We start from the raw sequence: 18,315 nt of genomic DNA on the forward strand, positions 1-18,315 counted from the left end.
CTAGTGGTTAGAGCGTTGGACTAGTAACTGAACGGTTGCAAGATCAAATCCCCGAGCTGACAAAGTTAACATCTGTCGTTCTGCCCCTGAACAAGGCAGTTAATCCACTGTTCCTAGGCTGTCTTTGAAAATAAGAATTTGTTCATAAGTGACTTGCCTAGTTAAATAAAGGTACATTTAAAAAAATCAAGACAGGCAAGTCCGAGTCAAGTCTCAAGTCCTAAACTTTGAGTTTCAAATGTAATACCATTTCATATTTTTAACAAGAGTAATAGTTAGTATATTACATTTACGCAAATCATGAATGCTTTTAAAAATATATATTTATTACTTTCCAAATAAACTTTATATTTCCATGGAAATACATGGGTAGCCATGAGAAAGACCCCCCCCTCCATTGCGATCGACTATTGAGGATCGCTATGGGGCGCAATCGGGCGATGTAGGATGTAGGCTTGTACACAATCGCCCAACCTTAACACACACATACACACACACACCCCCTCTCTGTGTGTGGTTACAGTAGGCTAACGTATGTCAATGGTTTCAGGATCAGCAGTAACATCAGGCAGGATTTAGGCTACCAACTGCCTTGCCAGTTGTAGCACAATCTTGGGTGCAATGATCACGTTCTCGCACTGACTGATAGTGAGTAGGCTCATTGATTTAACATTACGTTAGCCTACATGCTACACTAGCAAAGTTATATATAGCTGTCGGCTATATTAGCTACGACTTACCGTTCTTTGTGCAGCTTCAAATGTCGAACAAAGTTGGAAGTTGTTGCTCCTCCGTCTGTAACTTTCTTACTGCATGTTTTGCAAGTTGCAATCCGTTTTTTTGATGACTACAGTGTAGTCTTCATATCTGAAAATAATAATTTTAGGTATCATCTTTCCAAGGGCTCCATCTGAATTCACCCGCTGACGTTCCTCTGCACTACCACGCTCAACTGTTTCTCAGCTGGCACAATTTGATTGGCTGCTGTCCGATTCACACTGTAATCCGTTAAATGAAGAGTTGATGCGCTGCACACATTTTTTAATAGCATCATTTTTATTATTTGGGCTTGGGGAGGGTATCAAGTCAATTCGAGTCAAAAGGCTCAAGTCCAAGTTAAGCCACGAGTCATTGGTCTTAAAGTCAAATTCGAGTTGCAAGTCACCATATTTGTGATAGTTCCAAGTCATGTGACTCGAGTCCACACCTCTGGATTCTGGTGACCATTTCTCAATGGAGCGAGTCATGGGTACTTCCTGTTTGAGTTTGTGCTTGTTAACAGAAAGCAGGAGTACGGAATCATGATCTGATTTGCCGAAAGGCAGACGAGGGAGGGCTTGCTTGTGGGTTGTATGCTTGCTTGTGGGTAGAATAACAGTGGTCTAGGACTTTATCGCCCCTAGTTCCATTGAAGACGTGTTGATGGAAGTTAAGCATCACATGTCTTAGTGATGCAGAGTTAAAATCACCGGCAACCAGAAAAGCAGCCTCTGAATGTAGGTTTTCTTGCTTATTTTATAGCCTTGTACAGTTCATTAAGTGCCAGCTTGTTATTTTTCTTGTCCTGAGGTAGAATGTATACAACAGCCACGATAACAGCTGAAAACTACCTCAGAGGTAGAAGATTCGACATTTTACCATATTCCAAGACGGGTGAACAGTGGGTCGACACTTACACTGCACTAGAGATAGCCCACCAGTTGGTGTTGATGTAGAAACAAACCCCTCCCCCTTCAATTTCCCCGACTCCACCGTCCTGTCCGCCCGGTGAATGGCGAATCCATCGAGTTGGATACATCTTGTCCGAGAGCCATGTTTTTAAAAAAGCCGTTGTCGGAGGTCGTCCGTCTTATTATCGAGTGACTGCACATTGGCCAGTAGAATGGAGGGAAGAAGTGGCTGGTTTTCCCTTCGCCTTAATCTCACCAGCATTACCCCCCTATTGCCTTTTTAACGGCAGTGTTTCCTCTTGGGTAGCACGAAATTTGGGTCGGAATTTACAGAGAGAGTAAAGGGTTTAAGCCGGAATTGGGGTAAGTGACTCCTGTTCTTGTCAGTTGTGAGAAATAATAGCGGATACATTTCTTGAAAATAAAGTAAAAATGAACAACAAAATAATCACTAAATAGCGAAGTTGGGTCGGCACTTGCAAAACGGTGGCCATCCAATACGGCGCCATCTAGAGAGATGGAGGGAGAGGCGAGGCGAGAGGAGGGAGGGGGAGTGGGAAATTGCAAGAGCAAGGAGGAGAGAGGCAGAGGGAGATAAAGGGAGGAAGGGAGAGGAAAGAAAGATAGAGGAAGGTATATGTCTGAGAAAGAGATATGTCTGAGTGTGGCGGTAAGCTGCAGAGGTGAGAGTCTCCTCATTGCTCCCTTCCCTGCCCACCCCACCCACACACACTCCACCTGACAAGCTGCACTGTCAGAGATAGCATGATGTCTCTCTTACTGGCCGGCAGACACACACACACACACACACGCGCGCATGCACGCAAACACACGCACTGGCTGCCTGAGACACCATTTCCCAAGCAACCCTGCATCTACGGAAAACAGCAGGTAATTAATCATCTGAGTTGCTATGGCAATTAATGTAGCACGTTGCCATGGCAACACAATGTTTGTCATGTTTTTTTCTTTGTTATTAATCTACTGTGAACATCATGTGAGTAGTCATGCGTAGTGTCTAGTTATACATGTATACAGGGCCTTCAGAAAATATTCATAGCCCTTGACTTTTTCCACATTGTGTTGTGTTACAGACAGAATTTTAAATGGATTACACTGCAATTTTTTTGTCACTGGCCTACCTACACACAATACCCCATAATGTCAAAGTGGAATTCTTTTTTTAGAAATGTTTACAAAATGAATTATTAATGAAAAGCTGAAATGTCTTGAGTCAATAAGTATTCAACCCCTTTGTTATGTCAAGCCCATATAAGGTCAGGAGTGAAAATTTGCTGTTTAACATGAAGAATAAATGAATTATCTCTCATTCAAGCAGTGAATTTCAAACACAGATTCAACCACAAAGACCAGGGATGTTTTCCAATGCCTCGCAAAGAAGGGTACCTATATAAAAAAGCAGACATTGAATAGCGCTTTGAGCATTTTGAAGTTATTCATTACACTTGGATGGTGTATCAATACATCTAGTCACCACAAAGATACAGGCGTCCTTTCTAACCCAGTTGCGGGAGAGGAAGGAAACCATCCATGGATTTCACCATAAGGCAAATGGTGACTTTAAAACAGTTGCAGAGTTTAATGGCTGTGAAAGGAGACAATAGGATAGATAAAAAATATTGTTGTTTTACCACAATACTAACCTAATATACAGAGAGAAAAGAAGGAGGAAGCCTGTACAGAATCAACATTTTCCGAAAAATGCATCCTGTTTGCAACAAGGCACTAAAGTAAAACTGCCAAAAAGTTGGCAAAAAAACTTTATGTCCTGAATACAAAGTGTTATGTTTGGGTCAAATCCAACACAACACATCACTGACTACACCTCTTCATATGTTCAAGCATGGTGGTGGCTGCATCATGTTATAGGTATGCTTGTCATCGGCAAGGACTAGAGAGGTTTTTAGGAAAGCTTAAATGGAATAGAACTAAGCACAAGCAAAATCCTAGAGTAAAAACCTGGTTCAGTCTGCTGTCCAACAGACACTGAGAGACAAATTCACCTTTCAGCAGGACAACAACCTAAAACACAAGGCCAAATATACACTGGAGTTGCTTACCAAGTGGCAGAGTTACAGTTTTGACTTAAATTGGCTTGAAAATCTATGGCAAGACTTGAAAATGGCTGTCTAGCAATGTGTTTGTGTGAACTGAGCTACATCTAAGCAGACTGTATTTGGCCTCAAGCAAAGAAATAGAAAAAACACTTGCTTTACAGAAACACACACATTCTCCTTTACACACTAGTACACTCACAGACCCAAATCAATGGAGAGAGGCACACACACAGACACACACAGACTCACACATACAGCCACACACACACACACACAGACACACACTCCTGGCTCATCAGCTGCTGTAATTGATTATGTCAGACATGCATTGTCTTAAATTAAGTCCGCGTTTCTGGGGGTGACACCGCATTGTTTGGGGCACAGACATACAGGGAGCTGTTGAATCACTGTGTGTTCATCCAGCTATGATCCCAATCAAAGTCAGTACAGTACGGCCCAGTACAGTAAGACATTACATTAAACACCCAAAAAATCCCCCTTTTTTCGCTTTCTCTCCCTCTGTGGCTTTAACACAGACAGTATCTCTCCATCTGTCTCTCTCCACCACCTCTAACCTATCCCACAAAATAACAAACAACTTGCTCATTCAAAACATTTTAACATTTAAAAAAAAAATGATTTGGGACGTAATCCATCAGAAAATAAACGGAGAGCTCTCCAAATGATAGGTCTGATACATTCTTTCCATGGAATTTCCTAACCCCATCCCTCAATCGCTCACTCTCTGTACCAGCTCCCTAAACCTATCCTTCTCTTCCTCTTCAACCCTCACCATGCTGTCCCTGTGGAGAAAACACCTCTCTCTCTCTCTCTCTCTCTCTCTCTCTCTCTCTCTGTCTCTCTGTCTCTCTGTCTCTCTGTCTCTCTGTCTCTCTCTCTCTCTCTCTCTCTCTCTCTCTCTCTGGGTTTATCGCCATCCAGGTCCCAAACACTCTCTCTCTATGCCTACTCTCCTCTTTTCCTATTTCTCTCATCCCTCTCTACACACACACACACACACACACACACACACACACACACACACACACACACACACACACACACACACACACACACACACACACACACACACACACACACACACACACACACACACACACACACACACATATATTCTACCAATTCTCCAAGAACAAAAACAATAAGAATACCCCATTGATGGTATACCCTGTTGTATGATTCATCATATATATTATACATTTATAATCCATTTGTCATCTTTAGCATTGATCTAATCTGAATCGAATGAGAGACGGAGATCTTTATTGCCTGTTACCATGGGAGACCAGAGAGAGCTACAGACCAAGAGAAAGAGAGATGGGATGAGGAGGGATGAGGCAGGGAGAGAGAAAAAAATACAGGTTAGCGTGTCATTCATTATCCCCACTAATGGGAACCCAGTAGTCAGAATGAAACAGAAATGTCCAGTTGGAATGGAGGTCAACCAGTGAAATTATTATCACACACGCAGACACAGACACAGACACAGACACAGACACAGACACACACACACACACAGACACACACACACACACACACACACACACAGACACACACACACACACACACACAGACACAGACACAGACACAGACGCAGACACAGACACACACGCAGACACAGACACAGACACACATGCAGACACAGACACAGACACACACGCAGACACAGACACAGACACAGACACAGACGCAGACACAGACACAGACACAGACACAGACAAAGACACAGACACACACGCAGACACAGACACAGACACAGACACACATGCAGACACAGACACAGACACACACGCAGACACAGACACAGACACAGACACAGACGCAGACACAGACACAGACACAGACACAGACAAAGACACAGACACACACGCAGACACAGACACAGACACAGACACACACGCAGACACAGACACAGACACACACGCAGACACAGACACAGACGCAGACGCAGACGCAGACACAGACACAGACACAGACACAGATGCAGACGCACACACACACACACACACACACACACAGACTCACTCACACACAGAAACACAAACAATCCAATTAGAGCCAATCCAAATGTTAACAGGGTCAGGGAGAGAGAGGGAGCCAAGTGAAAAGGGAGTGACAGAGAGAACCCTACTTATCTCCCAATTACTCCCTCTATCACCTGTCTCTGTCCAGGCCACATTGTCAATAACAGAGTGTAGTAAACAACAGCCCCGCTCTCGACATCTTCTCTTAGTAATTGGAAAAGTTTAACAAGGGCCAGTTTCCCATTAGAGAAAGGTTGTGGGTCAGAACAGACAGGCAATCTCTCCTCTCCTCCCCCCTCCACCCCCCATCCCTCTACCGCCCTAGCTCACAGAGAGGTTGGAAACAGAGGGAACAGAACATCAAAGCAGAGCTAAAGAGGGAGGTTGTTTGTTGAGGAGGAGAGCGAATGGACAGCAAATTATACTTGTCTTACAGAGGGAGGAGGATGGAGGTAGGGAGAGGACAGAGGGAGGAGGATGGAGGTAGGGAGAGGATAGGAGAGAGGGAGGAGGATGGAGGTAGGGAGAGGAGAGAGGGAGGAGGATGGAGGTAGGGAGAGGAGAGAGGGAGGAGGATGGAGGTAGGGAGAGGAGAGAGGGAGGAGGATGGAGCTAGGGAGAGGAGAGAGGGAGGAGGATGGAGCTAGGGAGAGGAGAGAGGGAGGAGGATGGAGCTAGGGAGAGGAGAGAGGGAGGAGGATGGAGGTAGGGAGAGGAGAGAGGGAGGAGGATGGAGGTAGGGAGGGGAGAGAGGGAGGAGGATGGAGCTAGGGAGAGGAGAGGAGAGAGGGAGGAGGATGGAGGTAGGGAGAGGAGAGAGGGAGGAGGATGGAGGTAGGGAGGGGAGAGAGGGAGGAGGATGGAGGTAGGGAGGGGAGAGAGGGAGGAGGATGGAGCTAGGGAGGGGAGAGAGGGAGGAGGATGGAGCTAGGGAGGGGAGAGAGGGAGGAGGATGGAGCTAGGGAGAGGAGAGGAGAGAGGGAGGAGGATGGAGCTAGGGAGAGGAGAGAGGGAGGAGGATGGAGGTAGGGAGGGGAGAGAGGGAGGAGGATGGAGCTAGGGAGAGGAGAGGAGAGAGGGAGGAGGATGGAGCTAGGGAGAGGAGAGAGGGAGGAGGATGGAGGTAGGGAGGGGAGAGAGGGAGGAGGATGGAGCTAGGGAGAGGAGAGGAGAGAGGAGGAGGATGGAGGTAGGGAGAGGAGAGAGGGAGGAGGATGGAGGTAGGGAGAGGAGAGAGGGAGGAGGATGGAGGTAGGGAGAGGACAGAGGGAGGAGGATGGAGGTAGGGAGAGGAGAGAGGGAGGAGGATGGAGGTAGGGAGAGGAGAGAGGGAGGAGGATGGAGGTAGGGAGAGGAGAGGAGAGAGGGAGGAGGATGGAGGTAGGGAGAGGAGAGAGGGAGGAGGATGGAGGTAGGGAGAGGAGAGGAGAGAGGGAGGAGGATGGAGGTAGGGAGAGGAGAGAGGGAGGAGGATGGAGGTAGGGAGAGGAGAGAGGGAGGAGGATGGAGGTAGGGAGAGGAGAGAGGGAGGAGGATGGAGGTAGGGAGAGGAGAGGAGAGAGGGAGGAGGATGGAGGTAGGGAGAGGAGAGAGGGAGGAGGATGGAGGTGAGGGAGAGGAGAGAGGTAGGAGGGAGGTAGGGAGAGGAGAGAGGGAGGAGGATGGAGGTAGGGAGAGGAGAGAGGGAGGAGGATGGAGGTAGGGAGAGGAGAGGAGAGAGGGAGGAGGATGGAGGTAGGGAGAGGAGAGAGGGAGGAGGATGGAGGTAGGGAGAGGAGAGAGGGAGGAGGATGGAGGTAGGGAGAGGACAGAGGGAGGAGGATGGAGGTAGGGAGAGGAGAGGAGGAGGGAGGAGGATGGAGGTAGGGAGAGAGAGAGGGAGGAGGATGGAGGTAGGGAGAGGAGAGAGGGAGGAGGATGGAGGTAGGGAGAGGAAGAGGGAGGAGGATGGAGGTAGGGAGAGGAGAGGAGAGAGGGAGGAGGATGGAGGTAGGGAGAGGAGAGAGGGAGGAGGATGGAGGTAGGGAGAGAGAGGAGAGGGAGGAGGATGGAGGTAGGGAGAGAGAGAGAGGGAGGAGGATGGAGGTAGGGAGAGGAGAGAGGGAGGAGGATGGAGGTAGGGAGAAGAGAGAGGGAGGAGGATGGAGGTAGGGAGAGGACAGAGGGAGGAGGATGGAGGTAGGGAGAAGAGAGAGGGAGGAGGATGGAGGTAGGGAGAGGAGAGAGGGAGGAGGATGGAGGTAGGGAGAAGAGAGAGGAGGAGGATGGAGGTAGGGAGAGGAGAGGAGAGAGGAGGAGGATGGAGGTAGGGAGAAGAGAGAGGAAGGAGGATGGAGGTAGGGAGAGGAGAGGAGAGAGGGAGGAGGATGGAGGTAGGGAGAAGAGAGAGGGAGGAGGATGGAGGTAGGGAGAGGAGAGAGGGAGGAGGATGGAGGTAGGGAGAAGAGAGAGGGAGGAGGATGGAGGTAGGGAGAGGAGAGAGGGAGGAGGATGGAGCTAGGGAGAGGAGAGAGGGAGGAGGATGGAGGTAGGGAGAGGACAGAGGGAGGAGGATGGAGGTAGGGAGAAGAGAGAGGGAGGAGGATGGAGGTAGGGAGAGGAGAGAGGGAGGAGGATGGAGGTAGGGAGAAGAGAGAGGAAGGAGGATGGAGGTAGGGAGAGGAGAGGAGAGAGGGAGGAGGATGGAGGTAGGGAGAAGAGAGAGGAAGGAGGATGGAGGTAGGGAGAGGAGAGGAGAGAGGGAGGAGGATGGAGGTAGGGAGAGGAGAGAGGGAGGAGGATGGAGGTAGGGAGAGGAGAGAGGGAGGAGGATGGAGGTAGGGAGAGGAGAGAGGGAGGAGGATGGAGCTAGGGAGGGAGGAGAGGGAGGAGGATGGAGGTAGGGAGAGGAGAGAGGGAGGAGGATGGAGGTAGGGAGAGGAGAGAGGGAGGAGGATGGCGGTAGGGAGAGGATAGGAGAGAGGGAGGAGGATGGAGCTAGGGAGAGGAGAGAGGGAGGAGGATGGAGCTAGGGAGAGGAGAGAGGGAGCAGGATGGAGGTAGGGAGAGGAGAGAGGGAGGAGGATGGAGGTAGGGAAAGGAGAGAGGGAGAAGGATGGAGGTAGTCAGAGGAGAGAGGGAGGAGGATGGAGGTAGGGAGAGGAGAGAGGGAGGAGGATGGCGGTAGGGAGAGGAGAGAGGGAGGAGGGAGGGAGGAAGAGGAGAGAGGGAGGAGGATGGAGGGAGGAAGAGGAGAGAGGGAGGAGAGGATAGAGGGAGGAGGATGGAGGTAGGAAGATGAGAGAGGGAGGAGGATGGAGGTAGGGAGAGGAGAGAGGTAGGAGGATGGAGGTAGGGAGAGGAGAGAGGGAGGAGGATGGAGGTAGGGAGAGGAGAGAGGGAGGAGGATGGAGGTAGGGAGAGGAGAGAGGGAGGAGGATGGAGCTAGGGAGAGGAGAGAGGGAGGAGTATGGAGGGAGGGAGAGGAGAGAGGGAGGAGAATTGGAGCTAGGGAGAGGAGAGGAGAGAGGGAGGAGGGAGGTAGGAAGAGGAGAGAGGGAGGAAGATGGAGGTAGGGAGAGGAGAGAGGGAGGAGGATGGAGGTAGGGAGAGGATAGGAGAGAGGGAGGAGGATGGAGCTAGGGAGAGGAGAGAGGGAGGAGGATGGAGGTAGGGAGAGGATAGGAGAGAGGGAGGAGGATGGAGCTAGGGAGAGGAGAGAGGGAGGAGGATGGAGCTAGGGAGAGGAGAGCGGGAGGAGGATGGAGCTAGGGAGTGGAGAGAGGGAGGAGGATGGAGCTAGGGAGAGGAGAGAGGGAGGAGGATGGAGCTAGGGAGAGGAGAGAGGGAGGAGGATGGAGCTAGGGAGAGGAGAGAGGGAGGAGGATGGAGCTAGGGAGAGGAGAGAGGGAGGAGGATGGAGCTAGGGAGAGGAGAGAGGGAGGAGGATGGAGGTAGGGAGAGGAGAGAGGGAGGAGGATGGAGGTAGGGAGAGGAGAGAGGGAGGAGGGAGGTAGGAAGACGAGAGTTAGGAATAGCACAGCAACTGTAATGGTCAGTTATATAACTGTCGGATTTCAAACCGGGAGGGTGGTTGTAGCTGTCTTCATGAACACACACACACACACACACACACACATCTTTCCCGATATAAATCTGACCATATCTGCAGAAACAGAGGGGAGGTTGAAGGGTACAGAGAAGTGAACCCGTCAAGTCTTCCAGTTTTCCGGTAAGCAAGCCAGCCAGCCAGCCAGTCAGTCAGTCAGTCACTGTGTGTTTGTATGTTTCTACCTCCAATCCATTAGCCGTAATATGCATTATCGTATCAGTCCAGCGGGTAAAGGAAGCAGAAATTAGCATTACATTAGATAGAGAGCAGACACAAAGCAGCCATGCTGATGATTATCTAAAAGATTAGATTATCTAATTATCTAAAGATATATTCTCTAAAAGTAATTCAAAAGCTCTTCCTGATCTGTCTCTAAGTCTGTCCCAGTTGCTGAAGCAGTCTCTGTTTCTCTCTCTCTCTCTGCCTCTCCTTTTTCTGTGTAAAAGATGAGCTATCATCACAGTGCAAATGTCAACCAGCTTCCATTTAAGTTCCATCTAAATGTAATATCTACCTATTCCCCCCCCCACCCACAATTTTCATATCCATTCTTACTTTTTTGTGGTTGCCTCCCCCAAACCCATCCCACTCATGTGGTTACCCCCACCTCCAACACACACACACACGCACACGCACACGCACACGCACACGCACACGCACACGCACACACACACACACACACACACACACACACACACACACACACACACACACACACACACACACACACACAGACTTAACCCCTGCGCATTTAACTCAGGAATGCACTTACAGAGCTCATAAAACATGCTCTCTGAGAGCCAGAGTGTGTATAATGGCCTCTGGTTCTAACCTTTAAAGCTGTATCCTCTATTACCCCCCCCCCTATACTGCTGGTCAATAACAGGACAAACACACACACACACACCGTGATGCATACTTAAAGGTATTCCACAAAATGACAGAAACTTGATGTGAAACTCTGGGATAGTTCATAGCTGTCCAGTCCTCTTATAACCAGGTGCATGTAGTTTCTTATTAATTCAACTCAAGGCACGCAGGACAATAACAGGTCTTAGCTATCGTCAGCTCTAAATGATTTCCTTCTTCCCTGCTTTCTGCCTCTTAATCTGTCATTACTCAGGTCTTCATCTCCTCCCGTTCCTTCTTCATCTCCTCCCCCTCCTCCCGTTCCTTCTTCAACTCCTTTCTCCCTCTCCTCTCTCTGCACCCCCCCCCCCCCCCCATGTCATTCTCTCTACCTTGTTAACCTCTCTCTATATCGCTCTCCTCCACCCCTTCGCTCTCCTTCCCTCTCCCCTTTATGCCACATACAGCAAGGAGGCACAAAGCTATTCTTACTAGGACTATCCCAAAACCAATGAGGCTGATCACCCTCTGTACTCAGATGCTTCTATTACACCAAACATAAAGAGAAACTAAACAGTAATTAACATCATCATCATCAGTGGAACAGAACAGAGACATGTGTCCCTATCTGAACCTAGCTGTTGTAGCAAGTATTCGAAGTAAAACCTGGTCGGAAGATTCCCGGAATGAGGAGGAAATCAGTAGGGAATCCGAAATCCTCCAAACAGGAGTTCTGGAAAAACGGGGCTATATTTTATTAGTATTTTTATTTGCAACCCTACGCACAGCTCAAGTCTGTTCACCTGTTTAAGGCCCAAAATGATGCCCCGACGAAAGACACTACACTACTTTTCTTTCTTATACCCCAGTTTGAACCTACCCACTGTGGGCACAGACTCGTTTTGATCTTGCATTTGGTTGAGTTGTCAACTAACGTGAATTCAATGTGAAATCAACTAAACATTTTGCCATGTCATTGGATTTATTTTTTTTATACAAAATGCCCTTACGCTGACGACTTCTTGAAAAAACAATTTGTTTTCAACATTGATTCAACGTCACCACATAGATTTTTGGGTTGAAATGAGGTGGAAACAACGTTGATTCACCCAGTTCTTGCCCAGTGGGCAGCTGCTTCTACATAATGGCAGCCTGATGTGAACTTAGCTGGCTGCTGTATCTATCCTTCTCTTCTTCAGCCCCTATAGCCGTTCTCTCTTCTTCCTTCCTCCCCCTTAAGCTAAGCAGCCTCCTGCACTAACTCGCCAGAGAGAGAGAGAGAGAGAGAGAGAGAGAGAGAGAGAGAGAGAGAGAGAGAGAGAGAGAGAGAGAGAGAGAGAGAGAGAGGAGAGAGGGAGAGAGGGAGAGAGAGGAGAGAGAGAGAGAGAGAGAGAGAGAGAGAGAGGAGAGAGAGAGAGAGAGAGAGGAGAGAGGGAGAGGGAGAGGGAGAGGAGAGGAGAGGGAGAGGGAGAGGGAGAGGGAGGCTACTGTTACTTTCCTTAGAACTGAACACAAACACTGCATTTCAATATTCATTGTTTTTATGATTTGTCATTATCTCAACCCCTTTCGAGCCCCCAAAGAGGCACATCTATACTGACACGTAACTTAAACATTTACTTTCAGCTGGCTCCTACTTTCAACTGACTTACAGGTATATTGGTGTAGCCTATTGTAGTTCTATACGGTATAAACAGCAGTAAGGTGAGATCTCACAATCCGTAATTACTTCTGTAATAACATGGGTGTGTGTGTGTGTGTGTGTGTGTGTGTTCCCTGTACTGACATCAACCATCCTTGAGCTATAATACTGAGCTGGCCACCATGGAACATAGTTAATCAGGTTCCCTATAGATCCAGCTGCACCTCTCAAGTCAAACCTTGTTTAACTTCTCTCTGTCTCTGTCTCAGTCTCTCTCTCTCGCCTCATCCCCTTTCTCCCTCGCTTTATATCTCTGTCACACATACACAAACACTCCTCCAGTCTCCGACACGTTCAACACCTCCGACTCAGAAATAACCGCCAGCCAGCGTCAGCGAGAGCTGGGGGAGATGAGAGGAGGAGGAAGTCTAACGTCAGACGAGTATTTAGCACTCCTGGAAATAGCAGCTTAGTCATCCACACATCTTCTGTCGTCTGCCTGGGAACAACAACGCTAGTAATGTTTTCATGGGTCCGTCTAGCACCCGATGAAAAGAGTGCGTGCGCGCGTGCGTGCGTGCGTGTGTGCGTGTGTGCGTACGTGTGTGTGTGTGTGTGCGTGCGTGCGTGCGCGTGCGTGCGTGTGCGTGCGTGCGCGCGTGTGCGTGTGTGAAAATGCGTGCGTAACGTCATATGCTATTTGGAGAGAGAAGCCGTAACATGTAGTCATATGTTCAGTAGAGTGAGCCAGTAAAGCTACAACCAGACCATCTCTGACTGGACCGGCTGTTACACCTCCACAGAGACACGTCAATCACACCACACACACCACCTGGCCAAAAGTATGTGGACATCTGCTCGCCGAACATCTCATTCCAAAATCATGGACATGGTCCCCCCTCTGCTGCTTCCACTCTTCTGGGAAGGCTTTCCACTAGATGTTGGAGCATTGCTACGGGGACTTGCTACCATTCAGCCACATGTGCGTTAGTGAGGTCAGGCACTGATGTTGGGCGATTAAGTCTGGCTCGCCGTCAGCGTTCCAATTCATCCCAAAGGTGTTCGATGGGGTTGAGGTCAGGGCTCTGTGCAGGCCAGTCAAGTTCTTTCACGCCGATCTCAACAAACCGTTTCTGTGTAGACCTCGCTTTGTGCATGGGGGCTTTGTCATGCTGAAACAGGAAAGGGCTTTCCCCAAACTGTTGACAAAGTTGGAAGCACAGAATTTTCTAGAATGTCATTGCACGCTGTAGCGTTCAGATTTCCCTTCACTGGAACTAAGGGGCCTAACCCAAACCATTAAAAACTGCCCCAGACCATTATTTCTCCTCCACCAAACTTTACAGTTGACACTATGCATTGGGGCAGGTAGCGTTCTCCTGACATTCGCCAAACCCAGATTCGTCCGTCGGACTCCCAGATGGTGACGCGTGATTCATCACTCCAGAGAACGCGTTTCCACTGCTCTCGAGTCCAATGGCGCGAGCTTTACACCACTCTAGCAGACGCTTGGCATTGCGCATGGTTATCTTAGGCTTGTGTGCGGCTGCTCGGCCATGGAAACCCATTTCATGAAGCTCCCGACTAACAGTTGTTGTGCTGACGTTGCTTCCAGAGGCCGTTTGGAACTCGGTAGTGAGTGTTGCAACCGAGGACAAACAATTTTTACGTGTGGCGCACTTCAGCACTCAGCAGTTCTGTTCTGTGAGCTTGTGTGGCCCATTGTTGCTTCTAGACGTTTCCACTTCACAATAACAGCACTTTTAGTTGTCCAGGGCAGCTCTAGCAGGGCAGACATTTTACAAACTGACTTCTTGGAAAGGTGGCATCCTATGACGGTGCCATGTTGAAAGTCACTGAGCTCTTCAGTAAGGCCATGCTACTACCAATGTTTGTCTATGGAGATTGCATGGCTGTGTGCTCAATTTAATACACCTGCCAGCAACGGGTGTAGCTGAAATAGCCACATCCACTAATTTTAAGGTGTGCCCACATACTTTTGCAGGCACACACACACGCTGTGCAGAAATAAGGGTGACAGCCCAACAGCAGCATGATAATCTAAGATATTGTCATACCAACCAACCACACACACACACACACACACACACACACACACACACACACACACACACACACACACACACACACACACACACACACACACACACACACACACACACGCACACACACACGTACAGACCATCTAGAGTGGGGCAGGGAAGGAGGGGCAGAGGGAGAGAGGGAGGGAGGGGTGAACCTTGTAGGGATCTTGTATCCAGCCCTGTGCAACCATGCTGGTTTAAACCAACAAAGTAGGAGCAGCTTACACTCACCTGCTGGGACACAATCACACTGCCCAGCGTGCACACACATTGTATGTGAGTGGTGTGTGTGTGTGTGTGTGTGTGTGTGTGTGTGTGTGTGTGTGTGCGTGTGCGTGTGCGTGTGCGTGTGCGTGTGCGTGTGCGTGTGCGTGTGCGTGTGCGTGTGCGTGTGTGTGTGTGTGTGTGCGTGTGCGTGTGCGTGTGCGTGTGCGTGTGTGTGTGTGTGTGTGTGTGTGTGTGTGTGTGTGTGCATAGACTGATCTAAGCAGACTGCATTTAGCCTCAAGAAAAGGAATAGAAAAAACACTTGCTTTACAGAAACACACACATTCTCCTTTACACACTAGTACACTCACAGACCCAAATCAATGGAGAGAGGCACACACACAGACTCACACATACAGCCACACACACACACACACAGACTCACACCCACACCCACAGCCACACGGAAACACAGACACACACACTCACACCCACAGCCACACACACACACACACACACACACAGACTCACACACACAAAACCACACACACAGACACAGACACAGACACACAACCACAACCACACACAGACACACACCCACAACCACACACAGACACACACACACACTACCACAACCACACACACAGACACACAACCACACACACAGACACAGACACAGACACAGACACACACCCACAACCACACACACAGACACACGCGTACACGGCTCATCAGCTGCTATAATTGATTATTTCAGACATGCACTGTCTTGAAATAAGTCCGCATTTCTGGGGGAGAGACTGCAGTGTTTGGGGCACACAAGGAGCTGCTATTTTCCATCCCTGTCCTGTCCTCTGTCCTCTGCAGCCTAATAAGCTTTGCTTACTTACAGCATATTGGAGTTAATTAATACTTTCTGCATTTGCATAACCGCAAAAGTCAACACAGAGTACATGAGGCAATAGTGGAAGTCTGTGTGTGTGTGTGTGTGTGTGTGTGTGTGTGTGTGTGTGTGTGTGTGTGTGTGTGTGTGTGTGTGTGTGTGTGTGTGTGTGTGTGTGTGTGTGTGTGTGTGTGCGTGCGTGCGTGTGTGTGTGTGTGTGTGTGCGTGCGTTTGTTCAGCCAAACCCAGTAGCTGGGACAGAGGAAGAAAATACATTATCTCCACTTGTTTTGATTTATTTCCGACTACTTTAATATATCTGTCATTTTGTTTGAGAAGGGAAATGGGGCTGGCACTCAGTGTTTCCATGGTAGCAATGGTCCAATGTTCCAAATGACACGGGAGGATACATGCTTCCAAACACACAACCAATAAGGTAGACAAGCTGACCCTTTGTGGTCCCGTACGAACCCCACTCTATAGGAACTATAGGAACATTGGACGTGCTACATACACTCTCTCTCTGTGTGTGTGCATACTGTATACGTGTCACGTTCCTGACCTATTTCTGTTAGTTTGTTATGTGTGTTAGTTGGTCAGGACGTGAGGTTGGGTGGGCATTCTATGTTTTCTGTTTCTATGTTGGTTTATGGGTTGCCTGGTATGGCTCTTAATTAGAGGCAGGTGTTTGGCGTTCCTCTAATTAAGAGTCATATTTAGGTAGGCGTTGTCACAGTGTTCGTTGTGGGTGATTGTCTTCCGTGTCTGTGTCTGTACACCACACGGGACTGTTTACGGTTTGTTCGGTTTGTGTAGCCTATGTTTCCTTTTCGTGCGTTTTTCTTGTTTTATGTAAGTACGTTGTCTAGGTCTGTCTACACCGTTTGTTGTTTTTGTTAGTTTAGTCAAGTTCGTGTTTTCGTTAATAAAATATGTCATTTCACTACGCTGCGCCTTGGTTCCCTCAATACTCCTCCTCTTCAGATGAAGAGGAGGAGGACTGCCGTTACAGAATCACCCACCAAATCTCCAGAACCAAGCAGCGGAGTAATCGGAGTAAGGGACAGAAAAAGAAGGAGTGGACTTGGGACGATGTATTGGACGGGAAAGGTTGCTACACATGGGAGGAGATCCTGGCTGGTAGGGATCGCCTCCCATGGGAACAGCTGGAGGCACTGAGGAGAGCAGAGGCAACCGGAGAAGGGAACCGGAGTTATGAGGGGACTCGTCTTGCACGGAAGCCCAAAAAGCCCGTGAGTAACACCCAAAAATTTATTGGGGGGGGGCTAAGAGGTAGTGGGCCAAGGGCAGGTAGGAGACCTGCGCCCACATCCCAGGCTTACCGTGGAGAGCGGGAGTACGGGCAGGCGCCGTGTTACGCAGTAGAGCGCACGGTGTCTCCTGTACGAGTGCATAGCCCAGTGCGGGTTATTCCACCTCCCCGCACTGGTAGGGCTAGATTGGGCATTGAGCCAGGTGTCATGAGGCCGGCTCAACGCGTCTGGTCTCCAGTGCGTCTCCTCGGGCCGGCATACATGGCACCTGCCTTACGCATGGTTTCCCCGGTTCGCCTACATAGCCCGGTGCGGGTTATTCCACCTCCCCGCACTGGTCGGGCGACCGGGAGCATTCAACCAGGTAGGGTTGGGCAGGCTCAATGCTCAAGAGAGCCAGTACGCCTGCACGGTCCGGTATTTCCGGCGCCACCTCCCCGCCCCAGCCTAGTACCTACAGTGCCTACACTACGCACTAGGCTACCAGTGCGTTTCCAGAGCCCTGTTCCTCCTCCATGCACTCTCCCTGTAGTGCGTGTATCCAGTTCGGTGCCTCCAGTTCCGGCACCACGCACTAAGCCTCCTGTGCGTCTCCAGAGCCCTGTACACACTGTTTCTTCTCCCCCTACTAATCCTGATGTGCTTGCCCTCAGCCCGGTGCCACCAGTGCCGGTACCACGCACCAGGTATAGAGTAGGCTTTGAGAGTCCAGTGTGCCCTGTCCCTGCTCCCCGCACTAGCATGAATGTGCGTGTCCTTAGCCCGGTGCCTCCAGTTCCGGCACCACGCACCAGGTCTACAGTGCGCCTTATCCGGCCAGAGCCATCCGTCTTCCCAGCGCCATCTGAGCCATCCGTCTCCCCAGCGCCATCTGAGCCATCCGTCTCCCCAGCGCCGTCTGAGCCATCCGTCTGCAATGAGCCTGCAAAGCCGCCCGTCTGCCATGAGCCTGCAAAGCCGCCCGTCTGCCATGAGCCTACAGAGCCGTCCGCCAGACAGGAGCCGCTAGAGCCGCCCGCCAGACAGGAGCCGCTAGAGCCGCCCGCCAGACAGGAGCCGCTAGAGCCGCCCGCCAGACAGGAGCCGCCAGAGCCGCCAACCAGACAGGATCTGCCAGAGCCGCCAACCAGACAGGATCTGCCAGAGCCGCCAACCAGACAGGATCTGCCAGAGCCATCAGTGAGCCATGAGTGTCGAGAGCCTTCAGCCAGCCATGAGCGTCGAGAGCCGTCAGCCAGCCATGAGCGTCGAGAGCCGTCAGCCAGCCATGAGCGTCGAGAGCCGTCAGCCAGCCATGAGCGTCGAGAGCCGTCAGCCAGCCATGAGCGTCGAGAGCCGTCAGCCAGCCATGAGCGTCCAGAGCCTTCAGCCAGCCATGAGCGTCGAGAGCCGTCAGCCAGCCATGAGCGTCGAGAGCCGTCAGCCAGCCATGAGCGTCGAGAGCCGTCAGCCAGCCATGAGCATCGAGAGCC

General features: G+C 50.1%; 1 protein-coding gene across 1 annotated transcript in view; it reads right to left on the bottom strand.

Moving 5' to 3' along the window:
• The window catches only part of LOC129813457 (kinesin-like protein KIF26B), a 171,512-nt gene that overhangs the window by 142,743 nt on the left and 10,454 nt on the right, over positions 1-18,315 (bottom strand). The gene's annotated exons all lie outside the window — the stretch shown is intronic.

This window comes from Salvelinus fontinalis, chromosome 16, assembly GCF_029448725.1.
Source record: "Salvelinus fontinalis isolate EN_2023a chromosome 16, ASM2944872v1, whole genome shotgun sequence".
Taxonomy (NCBI): Eukaryota; Metazoa; Chordata; class Actinopteri; order Salmoniformes; family Salmonidae; genus Salvelinus; species Salvelinus fontinalis.